This window comes from Mesocricetus auratus, unplaced genomic scaffold, assembly GCF_017639785.1.
Source record: "Mesocricetus auratus isolate SY011 unplaced genomic scaffold, BCM_Maur_2.0 Super-Scaffold_100009, whole genome shotgun sequence".
Lineage (NCBI taxonomy): Eukaryota > Metazoa > Chordata > Mammalia > Rodentia > Cricetidae > Mesocricetus > Mesocricetus auratus.
Window position 1 is genome coordinate 24,679,183 of NW_024429193.1, and position 21,821 is coordinate 24,701,003.

Genomic DNA, 21,821 nt, shown 5'->3' on the forward strand with positions numbered 1-21,821 from the left:
TCAGTGGTGGAAAACGTGTCACGAGAAAGGGACCCATTTAAGAAGCCTACACAAAGAGATCTGAGGAGACAGAAAGAACTATTATGAAGTCCTCACTGATATACCAGAGCAAAGTCTGAACCATGAGTCTCATCTCTAGGCTGACTAATTTGCATATATGCAAATGTACTTTCCTTCTCTGTAAAGCCATCCAAAACACAGAAGGCCAAAGCATTCTTGAGAGGTATTGAGCATACACTCTGTAAACTTCAGAAGGAATAAATTTGCTTAGATTCTCTCGTTATTACAATTTAAAATTAAACTTTTCAATTAAAAAATAATTATTTATTTCTTTATTTTATGTGCCCTGGGCATGAAACAGCTTTGGCCACCAAGTCAGCCGTTAAGCCAGGACAAATGAAGGACTGCTGTCTGCTCTGCCCTGGTGGATATAAGAACAACACCACCAACAAGGTGTCTCTTTGTCCACTGCTGAGATTAATTATTTCTTTCTTTGTTTGTTTAATTTTTATCATTGGCATTATGTATGGGCATTATGTAGAGGTCAGTAGAAACTACTGAGACTTTATTCTTTCCTCCTACCTTTGTTCAGGAGACAGATCTAGTCAAGCATGGGTCCTTGGGATTGTGTGAATACTTTTACCTTCTAGGTCATTTGGCCACTTTCAATCTTAATATACGTGCCATAAATCACAGAAGTCTACTAAGGACATTTTTGTAACTATTCCAATGTAATGGAAGCATGGTGAATCACCTGCTACTGCTTCTCAAGAAAACGAGGGAGAATGAATGCAGAGGATTTTCATAGCATGCTTAAGCCAGAGCAACACTGGGAGTTGCAGGGGCAATGGGGGGTGGATATGACTAAGATACACTCTACATGAATGATAACTTCAAAAAAGGTAAACAAAGATAGAGGAGAATCAAAACCTGACAATTTTCATGGAAATGAGAGGACAAAGTTTCACAAAGGGGATGGAACAGGCATCAATGTGATCAGCATCAAGAGAATGTGAGTGTTAAAATTCAGTACTTACATGAATTGAATTTTATTTTTAGGCCTTAATAGATACTCTGGTATGCAATGAGGAATCAATATGAAGTAATTATTGAAGAGATACATAAGAAGAGACTAAAAGCAAATGTATCATATACACTATTTAATCTACATCAGCATCTCAATATGAAATTTAGAGAGTATCTTGATTGTCCACTGTCTGCAGTTATACAGTAGTTGGTCTACTTGTTTTCTTTCTGGCCATCTAACAAAGCCACTCTTGTTGTTTGTCCAAAACATGGGTTCAGGGAAGCTGACTGTTTTAACAAATGACTGTGTACCATGGCGAGGGAACGCTAATAAGAATCATCTTTGACCTTGGCAATTAACATAGACTTGAAGGAGACATAACATTTATAATTATTTTAAAATATATGATAACTGACATACAAGTTATCTATGAACAACAAAAAGCAGAAAATAGAAACTATATATTTGCAAATGAAAACCCATTTTAGCAGCATTCAATTTTTATTTCCTTTAAAAGCATTCAGCAATTCTATTTGAAGAGCCCACACAGTGAATTTAGTATCACCAATTCATGTGTATTTCTGTGTGTGAAGCATACATTCAAATGTTCTGCATATAATGCCTTGCTTAATATAATGAATGCTCCCTGTGATGGCTGAATGAGAATGGCCTTCATAGGCTCATATATTGAATCTGAATTCTTAGTACTCAGGGTGTGGCCTTGTTGGAGGACATGTGTCATTGGAGGTAGGGGCTTTTATGTGGGTTCTGGGTGATAAGAATTCAGACGTACATGTTTTAGAGGCAAGCCCTTTATCCATTGAGATACCTCCCTTGCTCTGAAACCACTACTTGTTGATAATTGATTACATATTAATGTCAGCAAAGAAAAAGATTCAGAGGTGGCCTTGTGTATTGGAGCCCATGTCTTAGGAAAAACCACATTCCTCCAAATTCTAAGCTCAAATCTACTGCTAGGTTTGCGTTGGGAATAGGTAGCTTTCTTTATGAAACTGAAATTATTCTTTTATATTTAAATTAGAAACAATTGTATTTTACATATCAATTCCAGTTCTTTCTACCTCCCATGCCCCTCACTAACCCTCCATCGCATCTCCCTCCTGCTCCCCAGGGAGGGTGAGGTCTTCCCTGGGAAATCTTCAAAGTCTGTCATATCATTTGCAGCAGGATCTAAACCCTCACCCTTGTGTCTAGGATGAGAGAGTATCCCTCTATGTGGAAGGAGCTCCCAAACTCCATGTGTGTATTAAGGATAAATACTGTTCCATCATCAGTGGCCCCATAGATTGCCCAGACCTCCTCACAGACACCCATGTTCTGGGTGTCTGGGTGGGAACCTATGCTGGTTTCCCAGTTATCATTCTGGGGTCCATGAGCACCCCCTTGTGCAGGTCAGCTGTTTCCATCAGTTTCTTCAGCCTGTTCTTGACTCCTTTGCTCATCACTCCTCCCTGTCTGCAACTGGATCCTAGGAGTTCAGCTCAGTGTTTAGCTGTGGGTGTCTGCTTCTGCTTCTCTAGGATGGCATATAATGTGGTCATCAATCTCATTATCAGGGAAGGGCATTTAAGGCAGCCTCTCCACTATTGCTTAGATACTTAGTTGGGGTCATCCTTGTAGATCTCTGGACATTTCCTTAGTGCCAGATTTCTCTTTAAACATATAATTGCTCCCTCTATTATGGTATCTCTCTTCTTGCTCTCCTCTAGTTTTTTCCTGACTCAATCTTCCTGCTCCCTCATGGCCTCCTCTCCCCTCCTCTTCTCCCCTTCTGTTTCTCATAACTCCCTCTCCCCTGCCCCCATGCTCCCAATTTGCTCAAGAGATTTTGTCCCTTTTCCCTTCTCCAGGGAACAATGTATGTCTGTCTTCGTGTCCTCCTTGTTTCCTAGCTTCTCTGGTGGTGTGGACTGTAGGCTGGTAATCCTTTGCTCTATGTTTAATATCCATATATGAGTGAGTACATACCTTGTTTGTCTTTTTGTGAGTGTATTATCTCACTCAAGATGGTTTCTTCCAGTTCCATCCATTTGCCTGAGAATTTCAAGATTCTATTGTTTTTTTTCCATTGTAGTACTCCATTGTGTAAATGTACCACATTTTCTTTATCCATTCTTTGTTGAGAGGCATCTAGGTTGCTTCCAGGTTCTGCTATTACAAATAATGCTGCTACGAACATAAGATATCCTTGTTGTATGAATGTGCATATTTTGGGTATTTGCCTAAGAGTGGAATTGCTGGATATTGTGGCAGACTGATTCCCATTTTTCTGAGGAACCACCATACTGATTTCCAAAGTGGCTCCACGAGTTTACACTCCCACCAGCAGTAATGGAGTGTTCCCCTTTCTCCACACCCTCTCCAGCATAAACTGTCTTAGTTTTTTTGATTTTAGCCATTCTGACAGGAGCAAGATGGTATTTCAGAGTTGTTTTGATTTCCATTTTCCTAATGGCTAAGGGTGTTGAGCACTTTCTTAAGGGTCTTTCAGCCATTTTATATTCCTCTATTGAGAATTCTGGATTTACTTCTGTACCCCACTTTCTAATTGGATTATTTGGTGTTTTGGTGACTAGCTTCTTGAGTTCTTTGGAAATCAGCCCTCTGTCAGATGTGGGTTTGGTGGAGATCTTTTTCTCATTCTGTGGGCTGCCATGAGAACATTCATTTACCGATGTCAATATATACCTGAGAATTTGGAGCACATATATTGCAGAAAATGCCTTGCTTCCAACAATCTGGATTCTATCCTGTTCATTAGAATGAGGACCTGGAAGAGCCTTAGATTATAAAAGTTTTCTACAGAAGTCTCATTGGAATAACGACCTCTACAATTCATACTAGCTCAGCTTTTTTACTACTAAGTTCCACCAGGTATTAGCTTGCTGACACCTATGTTTTATTTTCCTATCAATATACTCTACATAATGACTGAGATAGAAATATTTGTCATTGTTACTGATTATTGTTTATTGTGAAATAAACTTAACTCAACATATCAATGAGAAGAAGGAAAAGATTTATGATTTAGGAAAATATAATTACCATGATTGTAAACATGCATGTTTGTGTACACAGTGTGCACCTATAGTGTATCCAACATGAATACTTTGGCTTCTTTTTTCACAAAGAGAACATAAGAAATTCTGCTTATTCCCAAGGACAGTGATCATTATCCCACCTCAAGATAACAGTACATTGTTTGTAAGCATTTACGTCTTTCTAAAGTAAACAATGTTCTTTTACCCTATTTTATCTTTTGTATAATAAAGGAAAGTGTTAAATACCATCAATCAAAATATGGATTTTCAGCTGACCTGAGCTAGTGAGAGATCATGATTCAGGTATGACAAATGGGAAACTGCATGAGCCTGAACTAGACTCCCTTAATGTAGATGACAGTGGTGCGAGTATTACAATATATGGGTCAATCTAATGCTAATGCACAAACTGTCTTAGTGGAGCCCATTCTATATGGAGGTATATCTTGCTCAGCCTAGACACAGGGATGTGGGGGTGGAGAGGTACCTTGGTCTTGCCTCAATGAGATGATGGGACAGAGTTGGTAGACTTATCCTAGGGGAGGCCTTGCCCTCTCCGAGGAGCAGATGGGAGGTGAGAGGGGAATGGGGGACCAGGAGGAGAGAAGAGTGGGAGAACTGGGATTAGAATGTAAAAAATAAATTAATGAAAGATTTTTAAAATAATACATATTTTACACTGAGATCTCTGTGAATTTACATTTCAGGAAACATCCTTGGGAGATTTCAACTTCTTCCCTTAAAAGTTAGAGGGAGCCATTTCGGTGGTGTGCCTCCAGCCTTATGCTATGACATGATTGCCACAGTTTCCATTCAGGTACAGGCTTCTATGACAACACACATTTGCGGTCTTCCAATGCTGGCTGAGAGTGAGTCTCTAAGGAATCTGACTGAATTATTAATAATGAATAACTTCAACATACAATCTTTAAGATGAATACTGCTAATGGTTTAATATCCAGTGCTTTCTAAACTTACAAATATTTCTAAGGTGACACTGCTGACTTTCTGTGTAAGATATCATCTATGATTATTAGGACATTTGTTCCTAAAGATAAAAAAATCAATTCATGGTATCACAACTAAAAATATTAGTTACCTATAAACCTTGGTGTATGCTGTATAACTATATCTGAATTTATAATCAAATGTGCCTGATTTTCATAAAATGAGAACTAGCAGTAGAGTTTTAAATATGAATGATGAGTTGAGATGGCAACTATCTTACTAGTGGTTGGTTACATCATGATAGTACAATTGTAGGCACTGAACCATCACAGTATGTAAGAAGAGTGTCTTTTCTGTACACTATTTCTTATTGACTTGAGGGTCACCAGTGATGCAGTCTGTAAGTGTCTATGATAAAAATGAATGACTAACAATGTAATAATTATATTAAATGCTGAAACTAAAAGTTAGATTTTTACATTAGAAGGATATCTTATAATGTTGATATCTTCAGAGTCCTGGATGAGTGTTACAGAATATACATGACTTCTAAGTATCATAAAATAAAACAGATTCTCTCTGGCTTGTTTTAATCATGATTCTAGATTTTTCATATTACCTTATAGATTTTTATTTGTTATTTGACCATCTGTTTAGAAACTATTTATTTGTGCTTTTGTTGTGGAATAATCCTTTATACTGTGGGAAGATGTGTTGCAATGATGTTTTAATAAAGAGGTGAATGGTCAATAGCTAGGCAGGAAGAGGTGAGGCCCAACTTCCAGGTAGAGAGAGAGGTAGAGGAAATGAATCTAGATGCTGAGGAGATGCCAAAAGACACAAGAGTAAACTGAAGGTACAAGATGGAAGACAGGTCAAAATCCATGAGGCAAAACATAGATTAACATAAATGGGTTAATTTAAGTTATAGGAGCTAGTAGGACAAGCCTAAGCTACAGACAGAGCTTCTATCATTAATAATAAGTCTCCATGTCAATTTTTATGAGTTGGCTGCTCAAAGGAAACTGACTACATATAGTGTCAAACATGGAGGCTTGATAATCCAAGCATAGGGCCTGAGAAAGGTAAGAAAAGTTTAGGACAGGGAGCCAGATGTGGCTTTGTAGTCTTGCACACTCTCAGGCAGGCTATTGTTGCTCACTATCCAGAGCATGGCTATCAGCCACTACCTGAAGACTGGAGCCAGCCACCAATGGGACAACACCAGGCACTAAGCAGAGCTATGCGGAGAATGACATGGCAGTTTAAGATTTGTCTAACTGGGTCAGAGAAGCTACAGGTGCTCAGAAGATAGATACAGACAGAAAAAAGAAAAACCTCCAAACATATTCCAGAACTTTACAAAATGTGCTTATACTTAAAAAAGAAAAGAAAACAGCTATAGATAGTAATAGAAAAAAATTTATAAATACTAAGATAAAGTTTTTTAAGATAAAATAAAATAAAAAGAATAAGCCATGTAAAGATGGAAAATACACAGATAGTCTGGATCCTTTATGATGTCTTGTTGATTTTGAACTTTTTGATTGTTAATGAGCAAACAACAGCTACTGAGAGACTTGAGATTGTAAGAGGAATTGCTGAATTAAACCAGATACTTTAGGAATGCCTTAACTTTAAAATAGAAGACAGAAAATGTATTGATTTGGGAAAGAGGTTATGCTTTTGGTTCCACAGGAAATGAAAGGCTGTGATTCATTCAATGTTAATAGACATCAGGTTTGATTGGGGAAGACACCCTGAAAATCCTGGCTACAGATATAAAGAAATAAGCCTAGACAAACTACATGACAGGTTATGTATTTTTATCTGCCCAAATATAAAAGAAAAGAAAAATTATCTTTGCTGGTTTGTGTACAATGTGCAGCCATACTTGTGGTAATGTAGATATGCATGTTGCCTTTGAAAGTTTGTATATTTTCAGAGCAAGGGGACCAACACCAATGAAAACAGTTGGCCCAGTTGACCCATCCTTGCAGAATGCCTCTATTACACTTTCATCAGACTTCTGTATCCAGAACAGCTTCAAGGCTGCTAGGTGAGATGGTCTGCTCTCACAGAGTATTCTAACCAGATAAGCCTTGCAATTTCCCATTGCACGGAGACTGGATGACAAATGCTATAAGTAGCTCTTTCAGGACTTGACCACCATCCTGGTTTTCTCATGGTCCCTTAAAGATTCTGTTACCCCTGAACAACAGGAAGTAATCTAAAGAACACAATACCCACATTCCCAAGAGGTAAGGTGGGTGGTTTTTGGTTATTTAGTGGGTTAAGGATGTTTGTCATCATTTAGGGAGGTTGGTTTGTCATCATTTGGGGGAATTGTTACTGGTCATGTTCAGAGAGAAAGCTAAAAAAGGAGAGTAGATTCAGAAATCTCTTTCTGAAAGGAAAAAATGGATATGGTATAAAAAATGATGGGATAAAAGGGTAGATTCCTAAGTTTACTTTTGAACAACTACTAATCTCAATTATTTTACATTGGTATGGATTTTTGAACATTGATACATATTTAAGGTTATTTTTCTTATGCTGTATATATGTTTCTACTATTTTTAAGGTATTATACCTGTACAGCTCATTTAAAAAGGTAATGTAAAGTTTTAGTCCTTGAAAGCTATTTAAGATAATAAAGAAATACAGGTTAATAGTCACCTATAACAATCAAACTTATAGTCGTGTCAAGTATGTTTTCAGCTTCATACAGAGATATATTATTGATAAGTGATCTTCAATCACTTTAACGACCTAAAGAATATGTCATTCATAATGTTTTTTATATTTTCTATTTAACTTTTATGCATGTCACTTTCTGTTCCCTCTCCCTTCCCTCCTCTCATACCCCCCCAATCCTCCCAGCCCCTCACCCCCACTCCATTCCCCCTCTGTTCCCCAGGGAGAGCAAGGACCTCCATGAGGGATTTTCAGAGTCTGTCACATCATCCCGAGAAGGGCCAAGATTCTTCCCCATGTGTCCAGGCTGAGAGAGCATCCCTCACGTGGTATAGGTTCCCAGAGTCCTTTTGTATGCCAGGAATAAATACTGCTCCACTCTCCAAGGACCCACAGATTGCCAAGGCCTCCTCGCTGTCACCCAGGTTCAGTGGTAAGTGTCTTGATCAGGCCCATGCTGGCCCCTCAGTCTTCAGTCTGGGGTACATGTGTTCCCCTTTTTTTAGGTCAGCTGCCTCTGTGGGTTTCTACAGCCCGATCTTTATTCCTTTGGTCATCACTCTTCTTTGCAACTGGGTTCCAGGAATTCAATTTGGTGCACAGCTGTGGTGAGATATATAATAGAGTATATTCTCTGAATATATCTAATATAAATGAACTGGATATTTTGAATGCAATTCTTACCTGATAATTGCTCTTATTGTTTATGGTTTTGTTATGTTAGAGTTTAAACCTTTCTTTTTGATTTAGACAAAAGGGGAAAATTTATTTACATTGTGTGAAGATGTGTCACTATGGTTTAATAAAGAGCTGAATGGTCAATAGCTAAGCAGAAAGATGTTAGGTAGGACTACTGGAGACAGAGAGGTCTCAGGGGAAAAAAAGCCAAGATTCCCAGCTGGATGCAGAGGAAACAGAACTCGTAAGAGGAGAGGTAAAAGCCACAAGCTAAGGGGCAGCATATTGACTAACATGAATTGGTTAATTTAAGTTATAAGAGCTAGTTAGAAACAAGCCTAAACTAAGCCTGACCTCTCATTATTAATAGGAAGTCTCTGTGTCATTATTTGGGTGCTAGCAGTCCTAAGAATAATCCCTCTACATGTCTCATATATGCCAGATAACTCATTAGTTGGAAGGACTTAAGATCAGTAACACAGCAAATGGAATGGAACTTCACTAAATGGGGAAAGATAACAGAAAAGTCTCTCAGAAGTCCTAGTCACACCTGAACCTTGTAGTCCTGGGGAACTTGAAAACCTCACAAGGTGCTGTCTAAAAGCTGCTGGGTTACATTGATGCATTAGGCCAGGAAAAAAGTCACCCTACATCATGCCTTCCTCATTAATATCCTGTTGCATAGTTATCATGAAACTCCCCCTATCTGGGTCCTGTAGAGCAAATGAGCAAATTTCCCCATCATTTTGGACTAATGATAAAATGCTCCCAACTTTCCCACTGTTTCAGGATGTAGTTTATATAATGGACAGACATGCAAGCAAGGAGTCATGTGGGCCATGGAGTTCAGGAGAAACAGATGAGTGACATTGCTCACTAATTTACAGTTCCAGGGATATACAACTGAATAGCCTTTTCTAAGCACCTCAGTTGGTCTACTTTTCAGGGAGCATCCAGGAAACCATGATTATTCTGTGAAATTAAGAAGCATTAAAGCTACTGAGATGCTATACTAAAACACTAACCCAGTTCCAAAGGCAGTGCTACACATCTACCCAACAATCCAGGACATATCTCCAAGAAAGTCTTTTACTGAAAAAACAAACAAAAAAACTCTTGGGAAAATTCATCTACCAGATAGGAAAATACTAAAATTAGGACAAAGGAATAGTGAAAAAAATAAAGAACACAATAACTCCCTATCAAAAAGACCCAAAGAAAACAAGATCAATGAATTGATTGACAAAGAATTAAAAAGAAATTGACTGGCAAAGAATTCAAAAGAGTTATTTTAAAAATACAAGACAATTCAGCAAAATTAGGAAGATGATTTGAATTGTGAATGAGAAATTTAGCAAAGATAAATATCTTGAAAAGGGATGATTATAAATTGTAGAGCTTAGGAACTCAGCAATACTATTCTGTCTATCATCTATCTATAATCTCTATCCATTTATATATCTATCTACATCTGCATATCTATCTATATCATCTATCTCTGTGTATGTAATATATGTGTACATAATCTAGAGCCTTGAGAAAAAACAGAACTGATAAAGTGGAAGAATAATTTCTAAGTTTCAAGATAGATGTTTTCAGATAACAAATTGAGATTTTAATAAAGAGGAGACAAGCAAGGATAAGAGGAGAAGAAAAAGAAAAGGACAAGGGGTATGTGTTAGCATTTAGGCCTTTGTACTGGCCTACCCTTGGACTTCTGGCAGGATACACCCTCAGCTGAAGCCACTAAGAGCACCGCCTGTACCTATTCACTAAGTTCCCTTTAAAAAGGGCCCTACCCACCTCCCATCCTCCTCTCTTTTTTCTCCTCCCCTCTGTCTGTCAATCCCTCTCTCTGCCTCTTGTCCCTCTCTCACACTGCTTTTATCACTCGAGGCCAGTCTTCTCTTTCCACTTTTCCTCTTTTATGATCCCTTTGCCTTAATAAAAACACCCTCCACTCGAACTCTGTCACATGGCATCTTTCACACACAGCTTTTTAAAAATTAAAACAGTATGGATAGGAGGAGGAAGAGGGAAGAGAAAAGGAAAGACTAAATATGAAAAGTAAAAGAAATCTTTAAGGCTTATAGGGGACCATTAAGTAAACAAATGTTTGCATTACATACAGTTCAGAAGGCGAAAAAAGGGAAAAGAAATCGAAAACCCATTCAAGACAATAATTTCTATAATCTTCCCAAATATTGGAACATATTTGGAGACAACAAGGTGTATGAATCTCAACGGCATTAATAAATTCAGCTAACAAGTTTCCTATCTGAATCCTGTCCCAGTCAAATTGCCAAGCATCAGACAAAGAGAATTCTAAAATCAGCAATGAAGAATCATTGAGTCTCCTCCCTGGCCTATTAATAGACTTCTCTGAAGAAATCCCATAGTCAAAGGAGAATGAGATGACATTCAAAGTCATAAGAAAAAAAGACAACCAAAATGTTATACCCAACAAGCCTATTCTCCAGGAATTAATGTTAAATACTTTCCAAGACAAACAAAAAACAGGAAATTCACTACTGTAAAATTGGCCCTTCTGAGAGGATGACATAAAGGACTCCTATATCAATAGTCAGAAGGCTGATGAAAGCACAAAATTCAGTAAGGTGGAAAATGAGAAGTGGCCCTAAATAAGCATTATTTATTTGCTGTGATTTTTAATATTTTAATGATTTTTTGAGAATGTCATGCTTTCATTGTATGCAGTATATCCTATTCATATTCATTTTGCGTTTTCCTCTAACTCTCTAATTCCTTTACAAATCACACCTATACTTCCAACCCCCTTCCCAATTTCATATCTTTTTTTAAAGTAATCCATTAAGTTGGTTTGTGCTGCCCATATTTATGAATACAACATCATTCACTAGAGGATGATCACTCTACCAGGGACCAACCATACTCTTAAAGAGTTGTTCTCCTTGATCCAGCAACAAGCACCCTGAAATAGCTCCTCAACTGTGGGTAGAACTTCATGAATCCCTTCCCACTCCACACTGGAATACTGGCTGTGTCTATCTTGCAAGGCAAACACAGCTGAAGTGAGTTGGTGAGTGCAGTGATACTATACTTTCACCCCTTGACCTCTGGCTCTTCACATCTCTCCACCTGGCTCTTCACATCTCTCCACCTCTTCTGCTATGGTCCCTGGATCCTGAGGGAACATGGTATATAGAAAACTGAAACAATAGTGGTGAGCAAACAAGAAAAGTGCAGGATCAAAGTATATACAAAAAGAACCAGGAAAGAAAACCAAACTATTTACGGAATGACAGAAGTCTACTCAACAGTGGCATCAAATTCAGCAGTTAAAAGAGACAGACCAACTGAGTAGAACAAAAGGCTAAGTCCAACAAGTATAAGAGGAAAAATTAAACTAAGGAAGTCTATGATCTCTGCAAAGAAAATAACAAAACACTGTAGAGAGAAATCGAAGAAGAAACACCAAAAACTGGATAGAAATCTCATGTTATAGTTTAGACTTGAAAAATTAACTCTGTTAAGATTTCCATACAAAATGTTCTACAAGTCAATATATTAACTGTTCCTACCAAAATATCATTGAAATTTTTTTAGTAGAAAACACTCCAAATTTTTTTATGAAACTACAAAAGATTTCAAAATTAGCAAAATAGTTCTGAACAAAATGAGCAACACTGGAGACATTACAATTACTGCCATTTAACCATGTTGAGCATTGCTAAAGGAAATACAGAGTGATAGAAACCAAAACACAGGCAAATAACATGAATTGATTTACCCCAATAGATTGTGGTTAACGAGACTATGAAAAGAAATGCAAACCAAGACCTCCACAAGATATCATATTACCCATTTAAGAATGGCTATTATCAAAAAGAAAAATAAATAAACAGAATTTTCTTATACTGTTGGTGGGAAACATGTGATACAATGTGGAATCTGCTTATATGATTATAATAAAAGCTATAGGAGCTACCAATCCCACTACTGGTTATACAGTCAAGGGGAATGACACAATTATCAGGCACAGTATACTTGCTTGCTGGCTAAAGCATATTAAAAATATCCAATAAATATAATCAACACATGTGGGAGATGAATGATGAATAAAATATGATATAAACACATAATAGAATGAAAGCAATGAAAAGAAGGAAGTCTGTGATTTGTATCATTATTGAAGACATTAAATCAAGGCTAATAACCCAGACACAAAAAGACAAATGTCATACCTGCTCTTTTATGTGTGGGTGCCAAAAGTTGATTTTACAAAGAATAAAATAATACTTACCAGAGGCTGGTAGGTATGGTAAAGGAAGAGATAGGGTGTTATCAGTTGGTTTCCAATTGGTAGTTTGATACTTTCTAATGTTTTATAACACACTGGAATTACTATGTTTGATAACAATTAATTGGACATTTAAAGCTATAGACATGTCACTTATGTTTCCATGCCACAAACATGTGTGAGTTGTGTTTACCTCTGTCATGCCACTGTAACTGAAATTCCTTACAGAAATATTTGAGGGAGGATTTATTTTGGTTCAAGGTTTCAGAGGGTTGTAGTTGATTATAGTGAAGGGAAAGCATAAGGTTTTCTTTTCCTTTCTGAATTTCTAAGTGTTTCTCCAAAGTTCCTTTACTGTGAATTTATTTGGTTGTTCACTTCATATGCAACTTGGAGGACCAGGATATTGTCCCACTGCTTTGTGTATGAACTAACTTACTAGTTCTTTATCTATCAGTGATGGAGATACTGTCCCAAGACAGTCCAACACCACTAGTTCTTACAACAGCATTCTTCACAGTTGGTTTAATCAACATCAAATCACAGCAGTACATTCTAGAACTTCATCATGCACACGACACAAGGAGGGAAGATGAAACTTGCAGCAGCTGGTTTTCTTCTTCTAGCATGTGAGTTCCAGCAGTAGAACGTAGATAGTCAGGCTTGATGGGAAGCTCAGCCATCTCATTTGTTGAGCCAGCCTACAGGTACCAGTGCTTATGTTTAAGGTCATTTTTCAAATGTGATGTTTTATGTTGGATTCTCTTCTCAATTTGACAGAATTTGAAGAATGCTTTGTCCAATAATATTAAATTCTAACTAAATTTGCAGTTGATAATAACTATAAAGATATAAAAAAGATTAGCTACTAATTATTTCCCTGAATGCATAAAAAACCTTATTAATTATAATGGCTCACATTTCTCAAGTACTTGCTGTAGTATAGTTTGGGTTGTAAGTGTATTAATTCATTAAAACCATGCAAACTCCAAGTTCTTAATCAGTAATCCATTATATCTCTACATTTGACTGATACCAATGTTAATTATAGAAAGCAAACAGGAAAGTATTATAAAAGATGAGCTCTTCGAGCTCCCTCAAAATAGGGAAACTGAGACACATCTCCAACATCTCCGGAAGGTTCTCACTCAGCTTTGGTGAGCTGTCGTGTTTGAAATTTAGCTGTTGTTCTCCATGGTCCAGCTGAGCAAGCATCAGCTCAGAATGGGATCAAAGCAAGGTGCAAGGGGTTTCTAGGCAACTGCCACAGTAACCTTGACCTAAGAGCCTCAGTCCTCGTCTTGTTCTCCCCCCCCCACGCCCCGTTTCCTCCTAAGTCTTTCCTGTCCCTGTCAATCATCTTCTTTTTGCCTCAAGATGAAAGAAGAATCAAAGCCTGTTTCCCAAGGTCAGAAATAAGCTACCTTTACAAGTTGCTACCCTATTATTGTTTCCTTAAATTCTCAACCGCCAGTTCTTAAGCCGATGAAGGTTATACATGCTTTCAGAAAGTAAATTAAAAATCGTGTTCTGTTTACTTGTCATTCTGGAAAACGTGAGCTTCCCTTTGAGGAAAAAAAAATCTGTTCCTGAGAAGGCAGGGTCAAGAGTTCCTTTTCTCACTTCTCCTCTCAGCTGGAGAAGCATGGTCCCTCTTCACTGGGTTACCCCCTCAGCCGCAGCAGCAGGTGATTGTCGAGGAAGTCAAGCACCAAGGACAAGGAGTTCCTCATTTCCTGATGCTGCTTTTCGTGCAGGTAAAATGAAAAATCAAATCCTTCCCCGTCTCTGCATCGCTGTCTTTTCTGAACATGGCATTAACTTCCACAAAAGAGCCTGGTGGCAAAGGGGGTGATTAGCTAGATGGGCTCTAACAGCTGGGCTCCAGGAGTCTAAAGTGAGGTGGAGGAGGGGCCCTTGCCGGTCCTAAGTCTGGTAGTTCTATCAAACTGCAGCAGCAGCAGCAGATGAAAAGCTTCCAGAGGTGGGGGCAGGGGAGAGCCCAGATTGTAAACATCTCTTCCCTGTTGCCTAGAAGCAGTGACTGCAAACAATCTAAAGACTGTGCCTAGATTTTCAAATTTTCCTTTCTATGCGAAACTCTGCTTTTTTGAAAAAAAATATGAGGCCATTTTACGAGGTCATCTCGCAATATACACATGCATGATGACCTCATAATTACTGAGATATATGCACATGCAATATGTGCGTACATCACAGTAACTTCCCTCCATCACATGTAAATGCTTACACTGTTTAACAGAACCTTGTTAATGTTAGCACATTAACCCTGAGGCTTTAAAAAAACAACAACCTTATAATAGATAATGTACAGGAGGGACTGCTATTTGTGGGAATCGACAGAAAATTTTAAATGTTCATTATTTGTTTATGGTGCAATTTTGAGGATTCCTGAACGATATGCTTCTCAAATATGTTGTGATGGACAAGTATTTGGCATTATAAATTAGTAAAACATTCTACTAATAACCCAGCAATGTTATAGGTTATTTGGGAGGAAATGAACTACTAAGTATGTGTGTGCAAGTATGTGTGGCACACACATTCACTCACTCACAAAGGGAGGGAGAGGACGGAGGGGGAGAGTATGTGGGAGAAGGGCAGAGTGGTAATAGTGGAAGATTTTAATTACCTCAGTAGAGAACAGGACTACACCAAGTAGAGGAAATAAGGCTAGGTCTGGTGCCAAGCTGATTTCCAATTTACTGTGTACTCACCCGAAAAGGAAGGGAAGAATGCTAGGTTTAGGATGAAATAATACTCGGAACTCAAAAGAAAGAAAGGCTGTCGGAAGCAGGGATTAAATCACATTAACCATATGATCTAATCTCAAATAGAAGCTAGAGTATTTAAAGACAACATGGAAATTTAAGAAGACAGAAAGTAAAATATAGCACATAATCACTAATTTAGAGAAAAGACAAACCAGTGAATTAAGGTCAGGGTAAATAGCAGGGAAGTGTTTTGATTTTTAAATCCAGCACCCCCCTGAATGCCAGTCTTACCAATAAGTGGTAAAGCGTTTAGTATTTTGCTGCATCAAAGTGGAAAAAAGAAATGTTTCTGCAATGACACAGCAAAGCAAAGGCTCCCCTTCCCTTCTCCTAATTCAGAATGTTTAAAGAAATAGAAATCAAAAACATTCCTTCCTGGAACTCTAAAATAACTGGGTGTAGGAAGGGGGACAAAAAACTGATCAAATGTGAGGGCAAACTTATTTATGACATTAAAAGCCTACAATCCAGCAAAGCATCTATGGGGCCATTAAAGGGATGAGGGGGAAGTCAGACAGGATGAGGCCTCTTTGCTGAGAGCCAGAATGAGTCCTCTGCCTGGTATTTACAGAAGCAACTGAAGGTCACATCCTGGAAACTGGGATACATTTTCTGGAGGGGAAACGGGAAATGTTAAAAGGATTTTATGATTGGGTAAGAGCAAATAGTTGGGCAATTAGAGCTATTAGAAGTTGACAGGGCACAAGACCCTGCTTAAGTATGTCACAGAAATCAGGGAGATGTGCAAATGAAACAGGAAATGCCTTCTGCAGCAGCATCTCTTCAAAGCTTGAACAGGAGGCTGAAGAGATGCGTCTGCAGTGGCTCTAGCACTCAATGCTGAAAAGAAACCCCAAGTATATTTCAACATCTACCTAGCAATAATCTGAATCATGCCTGGGAAGCAAATAGTGCTGGCCCTAGAGACATGCACAGTTTGGTAAGAGTTAACATTAGCTTTATTTAGATTTACAAATAATTGAGCATTTATGAGCAACTCTACAGAGCCTAGCTTGAAAGTGGGTCGGCATTTCTAAAGTTCTTATTGTAGACTGTTCCCCTAAATCTTGCTGCATTAAATGAGGCAGGAGAGTAAACACATGCAAACCTGAGCTACCTATAGATTAAAAAATGTACACAAATGAAATGGAAAGGAACATTCTCACAGATCCTGGTCTCCTTTTTATTGCCATCATCACCATCATCATCGTCATCATCACTATCACCACCATCACCAACAGACCATTTATTAAACGTACAGTGCTGCAATTGAAGGAAGGGAGAAAGTTGGTAAGAGTTGTTCTCTGTTTCAGGGTCTGGGTTCCCTCTGATTCATCTTACTGCTTTTCGTTTTTTTTTTTTTTTTCTGAAAAATATCATGGGGCCAAATCAATACTTTTATATTGGTTGATTGAATTCTGTTGTGACTGTTTATATGTGCATGTATGCACATGCCCTAGCATTCATGTGAAGACTGAAGTATAACTTTCAGGAGTCAGTTCTCCTTCCACCTTGTGAGTTCTAGGGATCAAGTGCATGCCTTTAGGCTTGGCTGTAATCACCTTAATCCAGTGAGATGTATTGATGTTGTCATTGTTATTAATTTTAATTGCAATGGCCCATTGTTAGAGGACTGTTTAGAATGAGCAACATTCTGAAAGAAATAAAATCTAAATATTCATAAAACTGTGGAATTAAAACTTGAAGAATAAATAGCATTATTTGGTGTTTACTAATCATTTAAGAACTGCATTACATTTTCTTTGCCTTTCTCTTCCTTGTCTCCTACAAATGTGTGCTGAAATTCCTTGGGCAGATTGTAAGATTAATGTTAAAACATGCAAACATGTCATGACTGTCTCCAAGAAATGTCTATTCATTATCCAAGGATAGTGTAGCAGAAGCTAAAGTGCGCAGAAGTTCACGTGATACAAGAACACTCATGGAGGAATGTCACAACCACGGGCAAGTCAAGGAGAAAGTGAACTGTGGAAAAAAGTGAAACTTCCTAGGTGAAGGTGAAATGGTAAGATATTTAAACATAAAAACTGTACCTCCAAAATCAGTAAGAGAGGGTCACAAAGTGAACAGCAAAACAACATGAGCAGGTCTTTTATAATTGGTGTGGATTTTCAACCAAACCTTAGCACAGTTACTAGACTTATTAATGGATTTAATTTCTAAGACTTCGTTGAGAGTAAAGAGCAAAATAGGAAACAGAACAAAGTGAGTGACGAACTGACAATTTAGAAAAAGCATGCAATTAGAGGGGTATAAATTTGTTTAGCTTTTGAATAATTACCAAGGACCATATAATTCAAAAATGGAAATTATGTTGCTTGTAAAAAGGAAATAAAAAAAGATGAAATATAGATGGTGAAGAAAGTGGGAAACCTTGGCATGATTTGATCCACTGAGCTCTGTGAATACAGAAGAAATTCATGAAGTTCATGTAAAGAAAAAGAAAGAAAAGTCCTGTGATGAGTGCATCCTATAACCCCACGTAAAAGAATGGAGCACAATGGAAACTACAGACTAAAATGTCTCCAGAAGGGTCATCACAGGAAGGTCACTTAGAAAAGAGTCATTTTAAAGCAAGCCATCATTTTAGAAATTGTTGTAGATTTTGCAAATGTCCTGAAAAACCACTCAATTCTAATTCTTAAACTAAGCAGAGATACATATAGCTCAAGTATACTGCTCTGTTCCTGTGCCTTTTGGAGAGCTCTGTCCTTCAAACTGCGTGCTTGAGCTTTAGGTAGCTTTTTAGTTTGCCAAATCTGAACATACCAAGCAGTTCTCTTCCTCCAAAGGGAAACCTTTCAAGCATTCCAAAATCTATTCTGTTATCCCCTTCTCCACAATTTTTAAAAATATTTTTCAGTTTCTTTTTTCTCTATGATGTATCAAACCCTGCTGAACTTTTTGGAAGAGAATTCCTCTAACACTCTTTAACCATAGGATGTGATATATCTGTTTTACCTGGATTATCTCCTATTTTATCATCACTAATTATGAGGACCATCTTTATTCCTAAAAGAGAATCATTTTTAGAAACTCCCTGAGACAAAGACGGTGTGTGGTGGTTTGATAGAAAATGACCCACAGAGGCAGTGACTCTATCAGGAAGTGTGACTTTGTTGGAGTAGATACATTCTTGGTACAGGAACTGTGTCACTATGGAGGTGGGTTTTCAGGTCTCATATGCTCAAGATACTGCCCAGAGTCTGAGACAACTTCCTATTGCCTATGAGTCAAGACGTAAGAACTGAACTCTCAGCTCCCTCTCCACCACTATGCCTACCTGCATGACACCATACTCCCAACTGCCATGCTCCCTATCATGATAATGGACTAAATCTCTGAACTGTGAGCAAGCCAGCTCAATTAAATATTTTCTTTTATAAGAGCTGTCATGGTCATGGTGTCTCTTTGCAGCAAGAGGAACCCTAAATAAGACAGGGTATCTGCCTAGAATGAGCTAGGAACTTGGAAGGGGATGATATGGAGCCATCAGGGGCTCTGTGAAATAGTAATATTAATGATCATCTTATGCTTCATTGATTGTAGTATTAGACGAGGGTTTAGGTCACAATAGAGAGTTTTTACACTTGAGCTTTTGGTTTATAGGATGGCTGTGTTTGTAAGTCTGCACATAGAAAAATGATTATTCCATCTACCTAATTCTGAATGAAGGTCCTCTACTGAAATGAAAATTTATTTCGCATGTTATCTACTGTTTCTACTACTTATGTGAATAACTTTGAAGTCAGAGTAAAAATATAAAAATTACTGAATTTTATTAAAGTATTTATTATGAACTGACCATTTGCAAATAAGAATAGAATCTATGTCCTTTTAACTGTCAACGAAGTAATGAAAAAAATAAGTGTATATGTGTGTATGTGTATGTACATGTTTATGTATATCATTGACTTCAGCTAATCAGAGCTCTGGGCAAAGAAAGGACTTTGAAATGCCTCCTGATAATTTGCAAATAATACAATTTCAATTCTACTTATTTTCACTATAGAAATAAAACAAACTCTCCACTCACAAACAATTGATGAAATGTAAGAGACAAAACTTCAAAATTTGAAGGTAAGTACCAATAAATAGTATTAAAGCAGTGACCTATATTTAACAAGGCCCTATAAATAACTGACAAATGAAGATTTATAGAAAAATATTTCAGTAAAACCTGTCTCCACCTTATTCCCTTGAAATGGTGTCTCACCAAATCCTGAGCTCATCTTCACTTCTGAGTGAGGCTGGCTTTTCCAGCCAATGTTCTTGTTTCTGCCCCTGAGTCAATGCCTGGACTCTGGGTGGCTGCTGGGAATTCAAACTCTGAGTCTTTAGGCTTGTGCTGCAAGCACATCTAGCCACTGAGCCAGATCCCCAGATCTATTTAGTTACTTTAATCTCATATTCACCTCTCCTTGCTTGTTTCACAGTTCATAATTGTCAATGACGAGATGAATTCCAGAAGAACCCTCTGTGTTGGTTTTATTTTTTTCAAAATGTTTCTATACAAAGGCTCAAACTTGGGACTCCTGATTTAATGCATGCTTTCTATTTATAGATACTGCTATGTTTCCATTGACTTACCAGACAGCAATTCATGTTTGCATATAAAATGGCATTTATAGCTTGCAAAATATTGTGATTTGTTCCACAGACTATTGTTAATATTTCAATTTTAAAATTTTGAACACAGTTTTAAACAATTATAAATTCTCCATGGCTTTTTACTTAAATAAAAAAACAATCTTATTTTACATACCAATCTCGGTTGTCTCTCCCTCCCATGCTCCCCACCAACTCCCCATCCCACACTGCCTCCTGAGTCCACTCCCCAGGGAGAACAAAACCTCTCATGGGGGATCATTAAAGTCTGTCACATCCTTTGGGGCAGTGCCTAGGTCCTCCCCCGTGTATCTAATGTCCTAGGCTAATAAATTCTCCATAGTTTTTATCACTTGTATATGTGCTGAGTATTTATTTTCCTATAGCAATTGGTGTTAGCTGTGCTTATGAAAACCCTCATACAGTTAAAATATATTCTGAGTATTTAAAGAATATTAGAAAATTGATAACTATATCCCAAAAAAATCAAAGGATTGCCTAAGAACAGTGAAAATAAAAGATATAGAGTTAGATGTAATTCAATTAACATACACAATTAATATTAAAGTTGTATTTATACACAAATACATATGTACCCTAAGAAATTTCGAGTTATAAGTTCTCTTAATTTAAATTATTTTAATATTCATGTGGTACTTATACAAGAAGACTTCTATAGTTAAGTAAAGCATATGCCACTAATGTATGTTAATTACACATCTAAGTATATAGAATAAGAACTTTGTCAATTTTAATTATATATAATTCCTACTAATACTTTGCATGGCTTCATTAAACTGATTCCATAAAGTCCAAATCATAAAAGTTGTGTAATATTTTGAGATAATGTTTTCATCTTCTTAGGGAATATCTAAAGTTGTTCACTATACCTTTACATGGAAATATTTATGTTTTTTATGTATCTAATGTAAGGCACTGGAATAAAGAAGGTAAAGACAGATACTAAGATGGTACCAGGTGGCTATGACCAAGTCCCATAGATTGGATAATGTTAAAGGCTGAAATTTCTCATCATGATGAATGAAGCCAAGTCCAAGATCAAGTGGCTGGCAGAAACCATGACTTCAGAAGTCCTACCTCTTGGTCTATTTAAACACTCCTTTTTGATTCATGGGCATCCATATTTGGTTCTTACCAGCTTCAAAGAAGAGAAAGTTCTTTATTACAAAAGTATTCTCCAATCCCATCCACGGGAACTCCGTACTCATGCCCCAACAACCTTCCAAACCCCCACATCCTAACATTATCTCCATACAGCCCAGGACTTCAACATACAGATTTTGTGAAGACACAAATGCCCTGATGATAGGAGGTTTTAGGGAGGATGGTGACTTCCTTGGTGTAGATGAAAGCTCTTTTAAATTGAATGGCCCTTGAGGGGAGGCAGTGAAGCTGACAAATGATTTTGAAAAAAAATTGTAGAGAATGCCATCAAAAGTTCAGGTTCAGCACACAACCACCACTAACTCCAGCTACATGGACCCCAACACCCATTCCAAGTCTTGGTGAGCACCCACCCACATGAGGCATATCCAGGCATAGACACACACACACACACACACACACACACACACACGCATATATATAAACACCTTATAAATGAAAAATTTTCATTTATTGAGTGCTACCCATAAGAATGTACTTTTTAACTTTGAAATGTATAGGGCAATATAATCTAATAA

At 37.5% G+C, this 21,821-nt stretch overlaps 1 non-coding gene across 1 annotated transcript; it reads right to left on the reverse strand.

The window, feature by feature from the left end:
• Positions 1 to 337: 337 nt before the first annotated feature.
• Positions 338 to 479, reverse strand: LOC121142515. Its single transcript, XR_005879558.1, has one exon. It is a non-coding gene; the product is annotated as a small nucleolar RNA SNORA48 (small nucleolar RNA).
• Positions 480 to 21,821: the final 21,342 nt, after the last annotated feature.